This window comes from Magnolia sinica, chromosome 10, assembly GCF_029962835.1.
Source record: "Magnolia sinica isolate HGM2019 chromosome 10, MsV1, whole genome shotgun sequence".
Lineage (NCBI taxonomy): Eukaryota > Viridiplantae > Streptophyta > Magnoliopsida > Magnoliales > Magnoliaceae > Magnolia > Magnolia sinica.
In genome coordinates, this window is record NC_080582.1 from 14,743,467 (window position 1) to 14,760,889 (window position 17,423).

The 17,423-nt window shown below is 39.1% G+C and overlaps 1 protein-coding gene across 1 annotated transcript in view; it reads right to left on the reverse strand.

Annotated features, from left to right (window-relative positions):
- LOC131258043 (uncharacterized) overlaps positions 1–15,515 on the reverse strand; it is a 96,452-nt gene extending 80,937 nt beyond the window's left edge. The window contains exon 1 of the mRNA XM_058259082.1: positions 15,500–15,515. The gene's annotated coding sequence lies outside the window, so the exon portion shown is untranslated. The remainder of the gene's footprint in view (positions 1–15,499) is intronic.
- Positions 15,516–17,423: the final 1,908 nt, after the last annotated feature.

Genomic DNA, 17,423 nt, shown 5'->3' on the forward strand with positions numbered 1-17,423 from the left:
TATAGGTTGTTGTGTTAGAGTTACTAGGTTCATGCTTTATGAAGTAGATGAGTTGTATGGTTATTTATTGTTGTCTATATTGTATAGGTTTACTTGTTCTTTTTAGGCTAATTCAGTATTTTATCTATAGGATGCCGCTTAGAAAGAATTCAGACTCCTCCAGTGCAACCGAAGTCTAAGTCAAAATCTACGTCAAAATCTGTTCCAGATCCAATTATACTTGTTCCTGCAACACAACTTCAACAACTGTTGCAGCCTATGTTAACTATAACGGCTAATCAAAAGCAGCGATCTGGTTATACTCCTGAGACATCAGCGCAGGAGCGGGCTAATCCTCTTTTTATGGATTTTAGACGTCTAGATCTACCTTGTTTTTCTAGCAAGCTAGATCTTATGGCAGCTGAGTTATGGAAGTCAGAAATAGAGAAACTTTTTCAAGTTATGGGTTGTACTTCCAAGCAATGTGCTACCTTAGCAACTTATCAATTGCAATGAGAGGCAGAACAATGGTGGAAGTCAGTTGTTCATTCAGTAGATCCAAAATTTGTGTGGACATGGGAAGCATTTAAAGACCAGTTCGATTGTAAGTTTTTTCCCATAGCTGTTCGTCATCAGAAAGCACATGAATTTGATTCTTTGGTTCGGGGTGAGATGTCTGTTGCTGACTATGAGGCTCGTTTTATAGAATTATCTCGTTTTGCTCCACATTTAGTAGTCAATGATGATTTAAAGGTGAGGAAATTTGAGGATGGTTTGCGTCCTAGTTTGCGATCTCGAGTTAGAGGGTTTGAGTTGTCGACTCTTGAGGTAGTATCGAAGACACAGATTTTTGAGTCTAATTGGAACCAACAACAAAGTACGCATCCATCTACTTCTAATCAGCAAAGGAAGAGGAGATTTATTTCAGAGAGTGGTAGTAGTTTTCAGCCCTTTTCATCCCCAAAGAGGCCTATAGTTAGATATGATAATGCAGCCAGACCTAATGTCAGATCCCCAGTATCACCGTCTGTTACTCAGAGACAGTTTTTCGGAGCCTTTTATAATTGTGGTGGTGTAGGGCACCGTAAAAAGGATTATACCAATCCGCAAAAATAGCAGCCATATCAACCACCTAGACATCAGTAGCCCCAATAGCAAAGGCCACCATATAGGACACAATATAGGCCCCAACAATAACAATCTTAACAGCAGTCACAGTGGCAGCAAGGTAGACAACCCTTACCCCTTCAAATGCAACCTCATATTTATGCAATCTAGAAGAGAGATTCTCAGACTAAGGGAGGAGTCATAGAAGGTATACTTGTAGTATCATCCCTTTTTGCACACGTCCTTTTTTATTCTGGCGCATTACATTCATTTATAGCAGATAGTTTTTGTCAGTCATTGGAATTGCCGAGAACATCGATGACTAAGGGATTAGAGCTCTTGACTCTTTTAGGGAAAAGAATGGTGTTGAGTTCTATATGTCAAGACTGTCCTGTTTACATAACAGAGTATGCCCTTCCAATCGATTGTTATATTTTGGAGTTGTTAGAGTATGATGTGATTTTGGGAATGGATTGGTTATCTAAATACCATGCAGTGTTGGAATATACAACTAAGACAGTTACCTTTTTTATACCTGACCAACCTCAATTTCAGTTTGTGATTGATCCTAAAGACAAGTTTATAGAGACTTTAATGTCCTGTATTCATAAAGAGTCCAAAGGGGTATGTATTGAACAGTTGCTGGTATTACGTGATTTTTCAGATGTTTTTTAGGAAATTCTAGGTTTGCCACCTGTTAGACGTACAGAATTTTGAATAGATCTTATCCTTCGCACTGCCCCTATATCCAGAGACCCTTATTGTATGGCACCGTTAGAGTTGCATGAGTTATAAAGACAGATAGATGAATTATATCGATTGGAGTTCATTCGCCTGAGTACTTCACCTTGGGGAGCGCCTGTGCTTTTTGTAAAGAAGAATGATGGTTCTTTATGGATGTGTGTCGATTATAGAGGACTTAATAAGGTTACAATTAGAAATAAGTATCCCAAGAATAGATGATTTATTCGATCAGTTGAGTGGTGCGTAGTATTTCTCAAAGATAGATTTACGGTCTGGGTATCATTAGATTCGAGCTCGGGAGGAGGATATCCCGAAGACAGCTTTTGTGACTCGTTATGGACAATTTGAATTTCAGGTCATGTCATTTGGTCTGACTAATGCACCTGCAGTATTTGTGCAGTTGATGAATGAGGCATTCCGTCTTTATTTGGACCAGTTTATTATTGTTTTTATTTATGATATTTTAATATATTCAAAGACAAGGGAAGATCATGAGTGTCACTTAGAGATGACGTTACAAACCCTTTGTGCCCACCAGCTATATGCTAAACTGGAAAAATGTGAGTTTTGGTAGGAAGAAATGAATTTTTAGGGCACACAGTTTCGAAGAATGGAGTTTCAGTTGATCCAACTAAGGTTGAAGCAGTTTTACGATGGAAACAGCCGAAGAATGCATATGAGATTTGGAGTTTCTTAGGTCTAGCAGGGTATTACAGACGTTTTGTTAAAGAATTTTCTCATATAGCTGCCCCACTGACTCGATTGACTCGAAAGGATGCAATGTTTGTGTGGAATGGAGCCTGTGAGCGGGCATTCACGGAATTAAAAACTCGTTTTACGACGACACCGATTCTCACTCTTCCATCTGGGAGTGAGGGATTCATTGTTTATACAGATGCCTCGCTTATAAGTTTGGGGTGTGTCCTAATGCAACAGGGCAATGTAGTAGCATATGCAACTCGTCAACTTAGGCCTTATAAGCAGAATTATCCCGCTCATAACCTAGAGTTAGCAGCGGTAGTTTTTACCCTAAAAGTATGGAGGCATTACTTGTATGGGGTTAGGTTCGAACTCTTTTCAGATCATAAGAGCCTGAAATATCTCTTTTCCCAAGCCGAATTGAATATAAGGCAGAGACGTTGGATGGAATGGATGAAAGACTATGATTTTGATCTTCAGTACCACCCAGGAAAAGCTAATGTGGTGGCAGATGCTTTAAGTCATCAACCACAGACTCAAGTGACACAATTGATGATGCGAGAGTGGAAAATGGTAGAAGATATAGCTGAATTTGATTTTGAGATGACTCTACAGTCCTAAGTTGTATAATTAGCAAACTTGACAATTCAGCCCTCTTTGATATCCCAAGTAATAGAAGCCCAATAGTTTGATTAATGGGTGTTGTTTTGTAAAGATGTGATAATAGGAAAAAGTCAATCGGAGTGGCAAATAGGTTTGGATGGTGGACTTCGATTTCAGAGCAGGTTATATGTTCCAGATATCTCAGAATTGAAGACGACCATTATGGATGAGGCACATCGCCTCAATTTACTATCTACCTAGGATCTACGAAGATGTATAAGGACATGAAAAGACAATTTTGGTGGACTGGATGAAACGTGAAGTTGCTAGGCATGTATCAGAGTGTGACATTTACAAATGAGTAAAGGTAGAGCACCAAAAGCCTGCAGGGGAATTGCAACCTTTGGAGATACTAGTATGGAAGTGGGAACATGTAACTATGGATTTCATTGTGGGTTTACCAAGAACCTTACGTCGACATGATGCTATATAGATTATTGTAGACCATTTGACAAAGATAGCCCACTTTCTTCCTATTCGTATTTCTTGGTCTAAAGATCGGCTCACAAGTTTGTTTATAAACGAAATTATTAGATTAAATGGTGTACCTGTTTCGATTGTATGACCAAGATCTGAGGTTTACATCAAAGTTTTGGAATAGTTTTCAAAAAGCAATGGGGATGACTTTAAGCTTTAGCACAACATATCATCCACAAATAGATGGGCAGTCTGAAAGAGTTAACCAGATTCTCGAGGACATGCTTAGATCATGTGCCTTAGATATCTCTAGTAGTTGAGACGATCACTTGCCGTTAGCAGAATTTGCGTATAAAAATAGTTTTCAGGCTATTATTGGCATGACACCCTATAAGGCGTTATATGGTAGACCTTGTAGGTCCCCAAGTTATTGGACTGAGATTGGTGAGCGATGTCTTTTAGGTCCTGATGTTGTCCGGAAAATGTCTGAAAAGATTGATCTTATTCGACAACGTATGCTTACACCTCAAAGTCGGCAGAAGAGTTTTGCAGATCGTCGGCATAGACCCTTAAAGTTTGTCAAGGGAGACCGTGTATATCTCTGAGTTTCACCCGTGAAAGGTGTAGTATGATTTAGTGTTAAGGGAAAGTTAGCCTTGAGGTTTATATGACCCTTTGATATTGTTAAACGAGTTGGCACCATAGCTTATCGTCTCACTTTGTCACCCCAATTATCTGGAGTTCATAATGTTTTTCACGTCTCGATGTTCCGTAAATGTGATTTGAAGATAATAGTACCTGTTATTGACTGACAATCCTTAGCAGTTCGTGAAGATGCATCCTATATCGAGCAGCCAATTTGTATCGTGGATTGAAAAGAACGAGTTCTTCGTACTATAGTCATTCTCTTAGTGAAAGTCCAATGGGTTTATCATTCTGTAGAAAAAGCAACCTGGGAACGGGAAGCAAAGATACGTTTACCCTCATCTATTTGATTCCTAGGTACATATAAATATGATATGGTTATTATTGTATTGTACGGTTATAACCGGATATGTTTTGAAATTTCGAGGATGAAATTTTTTAAGAAGGAGAGAGTGTAAGACCCGAGGCCCTGAAATCTAGTTCACACACTGAATAGCCGTTGGCTGTAAGTCCATGTGCCCCGAGAATGTTTTGACTTGATCATAATGTTATTCTGTTATCGATCTGCAAGCTGTATTTCAACCCAATGTCCGAATGGTAAGATACGGACTTAAAATTAAACAATCTGAGAAATAACAATTTTATCCTTATTTTATCTGACGGAGCCCCACCAATGAGTTTTCAAAATCCGTTAGGTCCGAGAACCTAACCGTTGTGGCCATAGTCAAGTTACGGAGTTACTGGCGAAAACGGCATGTCAATAGAATACCCGGATTGTAAGTTATGCATAGATATGTACATATATATTTTGAGAAAATATACTTAAATGACCTCAATGTTTTTAAACTCCTTGAAATACGTTAGTTCAAATTACTTAAATAACATTATTATATTACTACTATAAGCTTAAACTTTTCAAAATCATCACAAACATCCCATAACCCTCCTTTTTAAACAAAAGCTAATTTAAAACCATTTTCAAGTCCATACATATGAAAACCCTCTTGTAACATTCCATTTTCTAGCACTCATTCTTGTTGAGTGTGAAGTTGAGAAGAAGAAAAAGAAGAAAATGACATAAAAGCTGAGGTTGAGAACCAATTGTAACGTCTTGAAAAAATTCGTACTAAGACCCGAGTACCACCTCAGGCAGAAATCACTCAGGATCAAATCCTTTAGAAATTAGACGAGAATTAACTAAGTGTTAAACTAGATTACCTGTGAAATTAGCAATAATCACTTTAAATACGATCTGTAAGACCCAAAACGAGTAGAATCATTAACGCTACTTTATCCTGAAACCTAGAATCAATCTCTAAATCTGGTTGCTCTCGGAAGCACATTGAAGCTCCGTATTGGACCTGGACCGCATGTTGAAAGTCCGATGGCCGCAAAACTATACGAATATGACCGCCTTACTGGGCTTGACAACTATCTCAGAAATCAAGTCCTAATAGTATCCAGAAACGCACAACTTGAGCCCAGAATAAAGTGTGTGAGAAATGCAAATATCTTTAGAAAACGAACCCAAACTTAAGTGAATTGGACCGTTCGCTTGCAGGTCAAATCTAAGGATTCAAACCGTCAGAATTTGACCCAATTACACCCTTGGATCAGGAAAAATTTCATACACATGTCAGTGTACTGTGGCCCTGATCGAGTCCTGGTGACCGTTGAATTGAAACGGGTCTGCCACGGTCGATCTATATTTCTAATCGGACCAAAACCTTAGCCTGACCTAGATCCAATGTCGAGGAATTTTTCCCAGACCGTATGCAGAAAAGGGGCCTTCAGAAGTGCTCCGTTGGATCAAAACGGACGTCATTTGGTTATAGCCTGAGTATACCATAGCCCTGGGGCGATTCCCATCAGTTCTGGGCCTATATAAGGGTTTGCAACCCTAGGAGAGAGAAGAGAGCAAAGAAAGAAGGAAAGAGAGAGCAAGTGAGAGAGAAAGTGGGAGAGAGTTCTTGGGATCCAATCCCATCGCTCCATGTGCTGAATTGGCCTGTCTGTATCGCTATTCTGGCGATTCCGACTCCGTTCTTGGGTAAGAAATCCTAATCCTAACCCGTTTTAGGGATTCAAATAGAACATATGATGAAATAGCTAACCTATTTCATACTATAGGTTGTCATTGTACTGTAGACGAGAACTGAGAATTTAAACTGAGTTCGTTACGAGTTTACTGGCGTAAGGTACGGACTATAAACGTTTAGGTTATGGTTTTCAAGGCTTTCAATGTTAGTTAATGATTTATGACTGACTTGATTGATATCTCACATTCTTAGATACGACGTTCCCCTCGCTTTACACATATATATATGTATATGTATGAACTATGTTTAAAAAAGGTGCATTCCATGTGTTTGTTGAAATGATTGTTTGAATATAGGATTTGAAATCGTGCTTTCCATGATTATTCATCGTAGATATGTGATTGTTGTATACGTGACAACTCCTTGGTGGAAGGAATTGTCCTATATATGTTAAAATCAACATACATCATGTATGTTGAAAGGAGTAGTCTAAGTGTTTGACGAAATGCCTATATGAATAATTGCTTGATGATTTGTATTTACAAGGGTTGTTGAGATGGGATTCTCAGCCACCTTAGTTATATGTATGCTTCCCTTCAGGTAGCTTCCATTTAAATTGTATGCCTGGTGTAACAAATGTATATGTAGGATATTATGTTATGAATGTTGAACCATATGCTCAAATGTTGTTTATGTTGGATCTCGTTGTTACATGCCGTATGACTATCATATATGTTTACTTCTTGTATCTGACTGTGATTGGGACTACGATGTAGTCTGGGCAATCGGTAACAACTCTCGAATCAGTGGCCGAGGTCGTTTCGCCATGTAAGACGTGCTCGATGAATCTGAGTCATACTTTAGTTGTCGACGGTGGTTAGGCCACACGGAGTTCTCACACACTTCATGTCGATCAACTCAATGTGCGCTAGCTCGCTAGCTCATACCAGTCGAGCTTGTCAAGTAACCCGTTTGGCCCGATATATGTTCACCATGTAAGGACGCTACTGCTTAAATCTAAGGTACCAAAACTTACCAGTGGAAAGTCCGTTTAACCATGGTACCTCGATCCGCTAAGACTCCTGAGCCGGGCATAGTGGTATGGGACACCGTAGTTGAGTTGTCGGCTTACGCTGGGGTTGACGAGCCTCCCCGTAGTGACCAGTGAGTAACCCAGACTCGTGAGCCGAATACGGTGGTATGGGACACTGTATTCGAGCTGTCGGCCTACGATCAGATGACGAAGCCTTAGTGACCTCGAGCATACCCTTGGCCTACGTTAAGATGATGAGCCTTTCCATAGCAATCTCGGGTATAAACTAGGTCTGCATTGAGGTGACGAGCCTCTCCGTAGCGACCTGGAACTATCTATCGTATGTGACTAACTAGGACTGACGACCCTAGATGGATCATCATTTGGGTAAGTGATACAAAAGGGAGGTACCTTAGCTTCCCAATCTGTTGTATGAATAAACCTAATAAACTACTTGATTCACACAACCATAACATAAATTGCATTACACGGTGCTTTGGCGAGGAAGTTGCACGTGTCCAGAGTGGTGCATGCCGTGACCGTGAGATGAAGTTCGCAGAGGGAGTGCAGGAGAGGGCATGCATCATTAATACATATCATCCTTGCATTAACCAGAGTACTTAGGACTTGGTTGTTATATTGTTTTATCATTACTGCTTGACTGAATTGATAGCATGTTAACCTTTGCCTTATAAATCCACTGAGTTGATCACTCACTCCCACTCTGGGACAGTGTTTTAAAACACCAACCAGACTCTGTCTTAGCTGCAGGTGATGGCGATGCCTATGAGGCGAAGCCAGATTTTGAGGATGATAAGGAGGCATTCTCCTATATGCAGTTATCGGGCGGGTTCATGTGAGTCGTGTCCTGATCATCGAGGCTACAGGGATGCTGATTAGATGCCACTACACTCAATAATTTTTATATTTTGGACCGCACATGTATATTCATTTTGTGTATTTTGAGATTATACATGTATATACATTTAGCCTGGTGACATGATCATACTCTGAGATTTATACCCACTCTATACCTTTATCAGAGTCTTCCGCTTACTAATTTAAACTGTCTCTATAGTATGATATGCTATTTTGGTCTAATCCCACTCATGTTTAACGTGCTAATACAGACAACATGTAAATCATCATTATCTAGGTTGCATAAGTGATGCGTTGGAACTCGGGAGTTGGGTTTCTACTCGACCCCCGAATTTTAAGACGTTACACCAATCCTCTCATAGTTACAGGTGAGTGCATAGATTAGGAGCACGCATATGTGTACATTGGAGTTTCCTTCAAAACCCTATTGCTAGAATTTCTGTTTTAAGGTTAGATAATTGCTAAATTTTCTGTTTTAGGGTTAGGTTTTCGCTGGATTTTCATTTAGGGTTAGTAGAATGCTGGAATTTCTGTTTTAAGGTTAGATAATTGCTGGATTTTCTGTTTTAGGGTTAGGTATTGCTGAATTTTCTGATTTCAAATTAGGTATTGCTGAATTTTCTTGAAAGCCCTATAAAAGATGAGATTTTCTGATTTAGGGTTAGGTTATTGCTAAAATTTCTAATGGAGTTAGTTAATTTATTGTTGGATTTTCTTTCAAAGCCTTATAGAAAACTAGCTTTTCTAATTTAAATTCGTTAGGTTATTGCTAGATTTTCTTAAGGTTATGGCTGGATTTTCTAAGTTAGTTGATTAGGTTATTAATGGAAGATTAGATGATAGAGATAATTTAGTTTTGTTTAAAGTCATACGTATTTCTAACGGTTTCTCTCTTTGTCCCTTACAACGTTCGCCTGCTACCTGTTTGACAAAATGTTTAAAAGAAATATCTTTCATCCTTTTGATGTAGTTAATTCTTGAGAAAAAGCATACTTGTGGCATGAAGTCTTATAGCAGAATAAATCCTGGATTGAATTTATATTGGCTAAGTCATGTGCATATCATATGCATGATTCATAATTGTTGTATCATTGTATGATTGAGAGTGAATGATTCATATCATGATATGGTGATTATAGTGGGTTGTGTTACGACACATGATGTGTCTATGATGAGTATGTAAACTATCTAAATACATGATGTATTACATGAGACTCCTATAAGGAACTTCAATGTATGAGGAGACCATATGAGGAATGTCGTCCTATGTTTGCCTTGAAAACCATGACATATTGTGCTTGTGTGTAGACTTATGCATATGGTGATTGTAAATGCGATGAAACATACTTTATTATAACCTGAGTTGGACACCATACAGAAAATGTGTAATTCGACAGAACATGATTAGAGGGTCCATGGGTGAAAGTCCATAAACCCCGATTGGTACCATTGGGAGCGACCAATGCTTAGACCGGGTGGAAGAACAGAACGCTGGAATGCCGAAATACCAAAGTAAGCAGCGACTCCTACCGACGTGTGTCGATTGGTTGAGAGGTTTAACTTGACCTGCTTGTGGGCAAGCAAAGATAGGTTGTGTGTGACGAGCTTGTAAATTGCCCGCTATCGTTTTGTCAAGCGACTTATTACTTATTGCCATTAGGCAAATAGTGAGGTTTAACACAAGTGCGTTAGACTAGTTCGGCCCGTGCACTATGTAGTCCCACCTTTGTAGTTGACCACGGTGGAAACGTCTACACAAGTGGGTAGTAATCATATGCGAGTCCCACCTCTGTTTTAGACCCTGGTGATCTAATTAAGAAATGTGAAAAGTTGTGAAAACGTTGAAAGAGTATTCATTGTATCTTTATTTTATTGTTATCGAGCCAGAAAGCCTGTGCATTATATGAGCATGACATGAAACATGTGTTTTCACTGCACCCACGCACTCATAGGGCTTAGTAGCTCAAGCTTTGCTTTCTATTTTTTTTTACAGGTGAGAGTAAAGAGCTACAGGAGTAGAGGCTACAGACTCTAGTTGTCCTTTTTGTTTTGTACATATCGGTGTATATATTTTTTTTATAATACCCTGAATATGTACATTAGATATAGTAAATATAATATGGTATAGATTTTAGCTTTGCCTTGATGTGCTCAGTTGTACACAGTAACATATGTCGAACATGATGAAATTTGAGAAATGATACATGTTTGTTGTCTTTATTTTCAGAAATCCTCCTTGTGGAACCCCGCTTATGGGACTTAGTAAGTGATAGTTGGAAGTCCCAAAATCGGAGTTATACGGAGGCTGTCAACCAAAATTTGGTGTCTAGTAATCTTGGATTACCAACACTAGATTTAGGGTCGTGACATTTGTGGTCCCACCTTCAATATCCACCATCCATTATGTGGGTCCTCCCACCTTTGATATGTGTCATCTATCATGTGGGTCAAGCGTTCCGTATCCGTTATGATTCGCCCGTAAAGGCTGATACGTATAGGCAATGGATATGACCATTACATGATAGGGGGTGAAATGGAGCAGTTGGTTTTTTAGGACCATATAAGCCATTACAGGGCATAACGACCATTACTCCCTTAATGGTCGAAAAACGGCCACTTTTTTTTCTATTTAAATCAAATTTTCTTCTCATTTTTTCACTTTTCTCATTCCAAAAATTCTCCTAAGTCATTTTACAATAGATTTTGAGCACTCTTACTATAGTTTTTAATATTAAAATCATAGATTAAAGTAATTTGAGCAAATAGAAGCTCCAAGGGCCTCTTTTTTTTATTATTGAAAAAGTAGTATTTATGCTTTTTTTCTAATTTCTAGTTCTAGTGCTTAGTTGTGATGTGTAAACATTAGAGATATAATCATGTTCACAAATTCACTAGACAACCCGATACAACACTCTCACCAAAGTGTGGACCATTACACTACCATAAACATGTTCAAAACAAAAAATGAATATATATTTAGAATATTTACATTATTCTAGATTTTCTAGATGTATTTTTTAGATTTTTATGAGCAAAAGAAAATTTTCAACCGTTACGGGTTGTATTGGTCGTTATGCCCTCGTATCGGCCGTTATGGCCAATACCCATATCGGTAACGGTGGTCGTGGCCCTGTATCGGTAATGGTGGTGACCGCTACGGCCACCGTTACCGATACGGAATACCTTGCATGTGGGGCCACACTTTAAAGTAAGGCATCCACTATGTGGGTCCGACATTTGATGTGACCGTGCATTATGTGGGCCACCTTGATGTGGTAAATTCATCATGTGGAGCCCTAGCTTCAATATGGGTTGTTCATCATGTGGGCCCACTTTAGAGAGATTGTAAAGAGTAGAGAAGAGAGCAAGATAGTAATTACTTCAAAAGTTTAAAAACAAACTTGTTCATAAATTAATCAAAAATGTCTAACCGCTTGAGCTAAATAAGCTCTTAAAGAAAAAGTGACATCCCCATCACTTATTTTTTAAAAACTTTTTTGCTAGTTTCTAAAAAATTAAGCTCTAAAATTAGAGCTTTACCAAACAATCTATTTTCAAGATAAGAGCTTTTTTAAAAAAAAAAAAAAACAAGCAAAAAAGGTCTTATTAGTAGAGATGCCAAACGACCCCTAATTGTAAAAAAAAAAATTATTTCAAATTCTCTAAAGTCCAACAATGATTTATTAAGTCTTTTCTTGCTGGAATTTTTATAAATCCGTGCATATTTCGTCTATGTGTTGAAAGGGTTTGGATTCTTGCTTGGTTAAGCATGTATGTTGATGGAAGTTAATTTTTATCATGATTTGAAAATAATCATGGAATGGTATATATGAATATGAAAGGTTTGCTTTGGAAAAAATAAATTAATGAAATAAATATTTTGAAAATTCTATCTTTAGAAAGTATGTTTATGGAAGACTTGGATTTAGAAAGTTTTGATCATGGAAATTCTATTTTGGTAAGTTTATTTATGAAAAGTCCATTTTAGAAAAGTTTTATTTTTAAAAAGTTCTTATATTGAGGACTGATCATGAATTTTTGGAACACCATCCAATAGCAGGGGCGATATATTGTCTCTTAGGTTGAAAATCCCATAAAGCAAAATAAAAGTGCTTTGGAATCCTAAGATTGAAACAGCCTTAAACCCCAATCGGATCTTCTTGGCCTACCTTGGCCCAAGTGTAGTGAACGTGTGTCACTTACACAAGAAAGCAGGTACATTTTTCCTGAACGAACTGATTGTGTCCCTCGGTATGAGTTCACATGAATGAGCATAATAGAAACTACAAAAGTTCACGGTTAAGAGAGTTTTGACCTACTGTGGATAAAAAGGCCCCATTGTTTTGATGATTCGTACTTGTGAATGATGGAACATTTTTTGTACACTGCATTCATGCACTAATTGATTTGATTTGATGATTTCTGTTAGCATCGAATTCTAGCTCTTTCTTGCGATTATTCATGATTCTAACAATATTGTATTATTTAATACCCAGATCCACAGCTCAACTGGCAGACTGAGTGCAGATACCTCGTTTCAACACTTGAGGTCTTGGTATCGATCCCTAGTGGGGGTGGCTAAAATGGAGTGTGTGTACTGACATGGGTGTGTACTAACAATATTTGTGAGTCTATTATATTTGGAAACTTGTCATATTTGAAAATTTGCCATTTTTAGAACATAATGTTTTTTGGAACTTGTACTACTTTTGAAATATATTAATTTTTTTTAACTTGTAAGAATTTTCTTACTGAGTGCGTATAAGCTCACCCTTTGGAGAATTCAATTTCGGGATCAAGATCAAGTCAAGGGAGCGAGTGGAGTAGAGTTTTAACCTTTTATTTGTGTCTGTCTAGTCTAGTTTCCCTTTTCAGGTTCAAATTCATTATAAGAAGAGTTATAGTGAAAGAACAATTGAGATTTTAATGGTGGTGATTAGATATTTTAATATTGATGTTAAGGAAGTGTATGTTGTGTCGAATTATATTATATGATGAATAGAGATTTATGTTTATATTATATTCAAGTCATGTCTTGGGATGCAGGATCGGGGTCCAGCCAACCCGGGCACCAGACCTCGGGGCGTGATATCAACCTTAATCCATCCCTCCACTATCTCTACTTTATGCTATGCATCTCACTAATCTTTAAAGTGCCCTATCTTCCCATAAATCCAATTATCTTTCTTCAAATTCCCTTTACAATTTTCTCTTACTCTCGCTCTTACGATCAACAAAATCACCTACTTATTTAGGGCCTGTTTGGCCAGACCGATCCCACGGCATTAGGTGGGATGGGATTCAAAAAACATCATTATTGCCCATGGCAGGGACTGTTCCCTGTTGCCATGGGATAAGCTTAATTCCCTTTTTTGTTTGTAATACAGTGATATATTGAAAGGATATACCCACCATCATTTGAAACTATTGACAATAACATACATGTGTTATATCTAAACCGTTCATTTGTTTTGTAACCTCATTTTATGGCATGGGCCTAAAAATGAGGCAGATCCAAAACTTATGTGGCCCCAAAGAAGTTTTCAACGGTAAGTATTCAATCCCCATTGCTTTCTATGGTGGGATCCACTTGAGCTTTAGATCTACCTGATTTTTTAGCCCATGCTCTAAAATGATCTCTAAAAATAGGTGGACGGTGTGGATATAGCCCACACATCATGGTGGGACCTACACAACTTGCTAACATTGAGTGATATTAGCACGGGACCGATACGATTCCATCTAGCCTACTTCCAAGCTTTTCTACTCTCCCCAAACATGGAGTGGAATTGGCACAGGACCGGATGCAATTCCATCCCACCTAAGCCCATCTAATCCAGCCGGCCAAACAGGCCCTTAGGTCGGGCAGGCTGGATTGGATTAACTTGTATTAGAAGGGATTGGAAGGAGTAATCTTGGGATTGGCCGGGCGTGCCAAACAAGCACGATGAAATTCTGCCTGGATTGGAGCAACCCCACAAGATTGCCAGCAATCCACTGACGTCACCATCATTACCTTGAAATCCACCCAATTCCTCCTAATCCCACCTAATCCTATGATTTTTGCCTGAGACATGTTTGGATAAACAAATTGGAAAGGATTGGCTGGGCGTAATCCCGGGATTGACCAGGCGGGCCAAACATACTCGGTGGTAGATTCCCTGGATTTAGCAATCCCCCTGCAATCCACTGACACAGTCATCATTGAATGCAATCCACCCTATTACAATCTAATCCCGTGGGATGGGCCTGTCCAAGGGTTTTGGCACGGAGATTGCAATTGAGTAAAACATTTCTCCACATTTTAGAAAGAAAACCTATCTAGTACTTGGCATTGATGATCATATTATTAGACTTGTCAACAAATCTAAACTTAAATAGGTTAATTGGGTCATACCTGTACTAACAATCCGTCAGCGTAGAAATCTCATATGAATTTGACGATGAGCATCACTCAGACCGTCTAGCTGGTTCCACTCTACAAGAGCAACAATCATAAATTAGCAATCTATACACGTTTAAAGTCTGAGAGAGAAATTTGAAGGATTCAACAGATGTTAAAAGAGGGAAATCTTGTCTGTCCATTGGGTGGCCCGCTTATACCTTTCCACAACCAACCTGCGAATCCTGTCCTTCCATCGGGTAGCACACTCACACCCTTGCATAACCAACATGCGAATCTTGTCCGTCCATCGTATAGCACACTCACACCCTTCCATAACCAATGTGCGAATCTTGTCCGTCCATCCTTGCATAACCGACGTGATCCAGACGGTTACTGCGAAGAAGATCCATACGATCCAACTGTACTTGTTGGGGAGCATGGCATTCATAATCAATGTGATGGCAAGCAATATAAGAAGCGCGACAGCGAGGGCGAAATATCTGTCCATGAGATGCGTGACGCTACCCAGCCTCATCATAAGCCAATTGAAGCAGACGAAGAAGATTACTGCACCGATAATGACAATAGAGTCGTAGGTCCTCGGATGCTGATGGAATAAATCGTTCACGACTTTGTTATCATAGTTGAAGTTCCAGAGGAACCCAAAGATCGCCCCTACCATAGTGCCGATCTCAATAATCATTTTCAACGACGGTGGTGGAAGGTTCAGATGTGGGGGGTTCCGTTGGCTTCCTGACGGCCCCGGAACATGGACCCCACCACTTCCTAAATCTCGATGAAAACCCCCTTCCTGCAAACATCAAAACCCTAGTTATTGATTTGTGATGAAATTTGAAGAACAGTTACAAAAATTGAGTGGAGTGGATTTTACCTCTTGAAGGGGTGATCGAGACATCAATCAGCTTCTAAGAGGAGACAGATCTGGCAAAGAGTTGCCAGAGAAGGAGAAGAATGCTCGATTTATAGAGTCCAAGCTGGTATTTGGTATATGGTAGGTAAGACTTTTCAGGTTCGATTCATAGAGTCAAAGCTGGTGTTTAATCCTTAATATTTTTCTTCCTTCTCTTTTGAATTCTCTATTCAACTGCAATGCAACGTTCTGGAAAGATGAGAGGGAAAATGGGAATACGGGATTGCGTACTCACTACATTTTGTAGTAATGAGTAAACTTTTTGGGCTCAACATGAATATAACTGGATTATCCACGCCGTCTATACGTTTTTAAAGCGTATTTTAGGGGTTGAGATTGAAACATATCAGAAGTTCAAGTGGACCCCACCACTGGAAACAGTGGGGATAATGATGTCCACAGTAAAAACCTTCCTAAGGCTCATAAGTGATGTTTATTTGTCATCCAACCTGTTCATAATATCACACAAATATGGATGAAGGGAAAACACAAATATCAGCTTGATTCAAAACTTTGTGGGCCCTATTAAGATTTCAATGGTAGGTATTCAATTCACAGCCACCAGTGGTGTGGTCCACGTGAGCTTTGGATATTCTTCAATTTTGGGTTCATAACCCAAAATGAGCTGTTAAAACGCATAGATGGGGTGGATAAGATACATAACTCATGGTGGGCCCCATAGAGTTTATCCGGTGACTGAGTGAGTACTGAATCATGATGTAGGCAATCCAATGAACTGAGTAACCTCGTAGAGTCCACGATGATGTATGTGTCTTATCCACGCCGTTCATCCATTTTACAAGCTCATTTTATGACATGAGACCTAAATTGAACCATATCCAAAGCTAGGGCCTGTTTGGCCGGCTGGATTAGATGGGGTTAGGTGCATGGAATTGCATCCGGTCCTGTGCCAATTCCACTCCATGTTTGGGAAGAGTGGAAAAGCTTGGAAGTAGGCTAGATGGAATCGTATCGGGTCCGTGCTAATATCACTCAATGTTAGCAAGTTGTGTAAGTCCCACCATGATGTGTGTGCTATATCCACACCGCCCACCCATTTTTCAAGATTATTTTAGAGCATGGGCCAAAAAATCAGGTAGCTTTAAAGCTCAAGTGGACCCCACCATAGAAAGCAATGGGGATTGAATACTTATCGTTGAAAACTTTTTTTGGGCCACATAAGTTTTGGATTTGCTCATTTTTAGGCCCATGCCATAAAATGAGGTTACAAAACAAATGAACGGTTTAGATATAACACATGTGTGTTATTGTCAAAAGTTTCAAATGATAGTGGGTATATCCTTTCAATGTACCGGCGTATTACAAACAAAAAAGGAAATTTAGCTTTTCCCATGATAATAGGAACAGTCCGTGCCATGGGTAATAATGATGTTTTTTGAATCCCATCGCCCGAAGACCGTAGGATCGGTCCGGCCAAACAGGCCTTAAAAGTACACCGCAGCACAAGAAAAGTGGAACATGAAAGCCTACCATTGAAAACTTCAAATATGCTGATATCTGTATTTTTCCCTTCATTCATGTCCGGGAACAGGGCCTAGGTTTTCAACTTAGACTCCTTGTCTAGCTTTCCATTAAAACCTCTTTTTACATTTTCCAACCTGCTTATATTATTTTTGTAAGTAACAGTGTTGTGTGGCGACAAAACTACCGGTACCTGCTTTACATCATGCGGGCCCACATAGGTCGGATGTTCGCCCAAGGACGTATGTGTTCTATCCAAACTGTCTGTCCATTTCTTGAGATCTTTTAAGTGCTTAGCTTAAAAATAGACAGATCCTAGGCTCAAGTGGCCCACATCAGATAGAGCAGTGGGGAATGAAAGTATACCATTGAAACCTTCCCGGGGTCACAGAAGTTTTGGTCAATTTAATATTTGTTTTT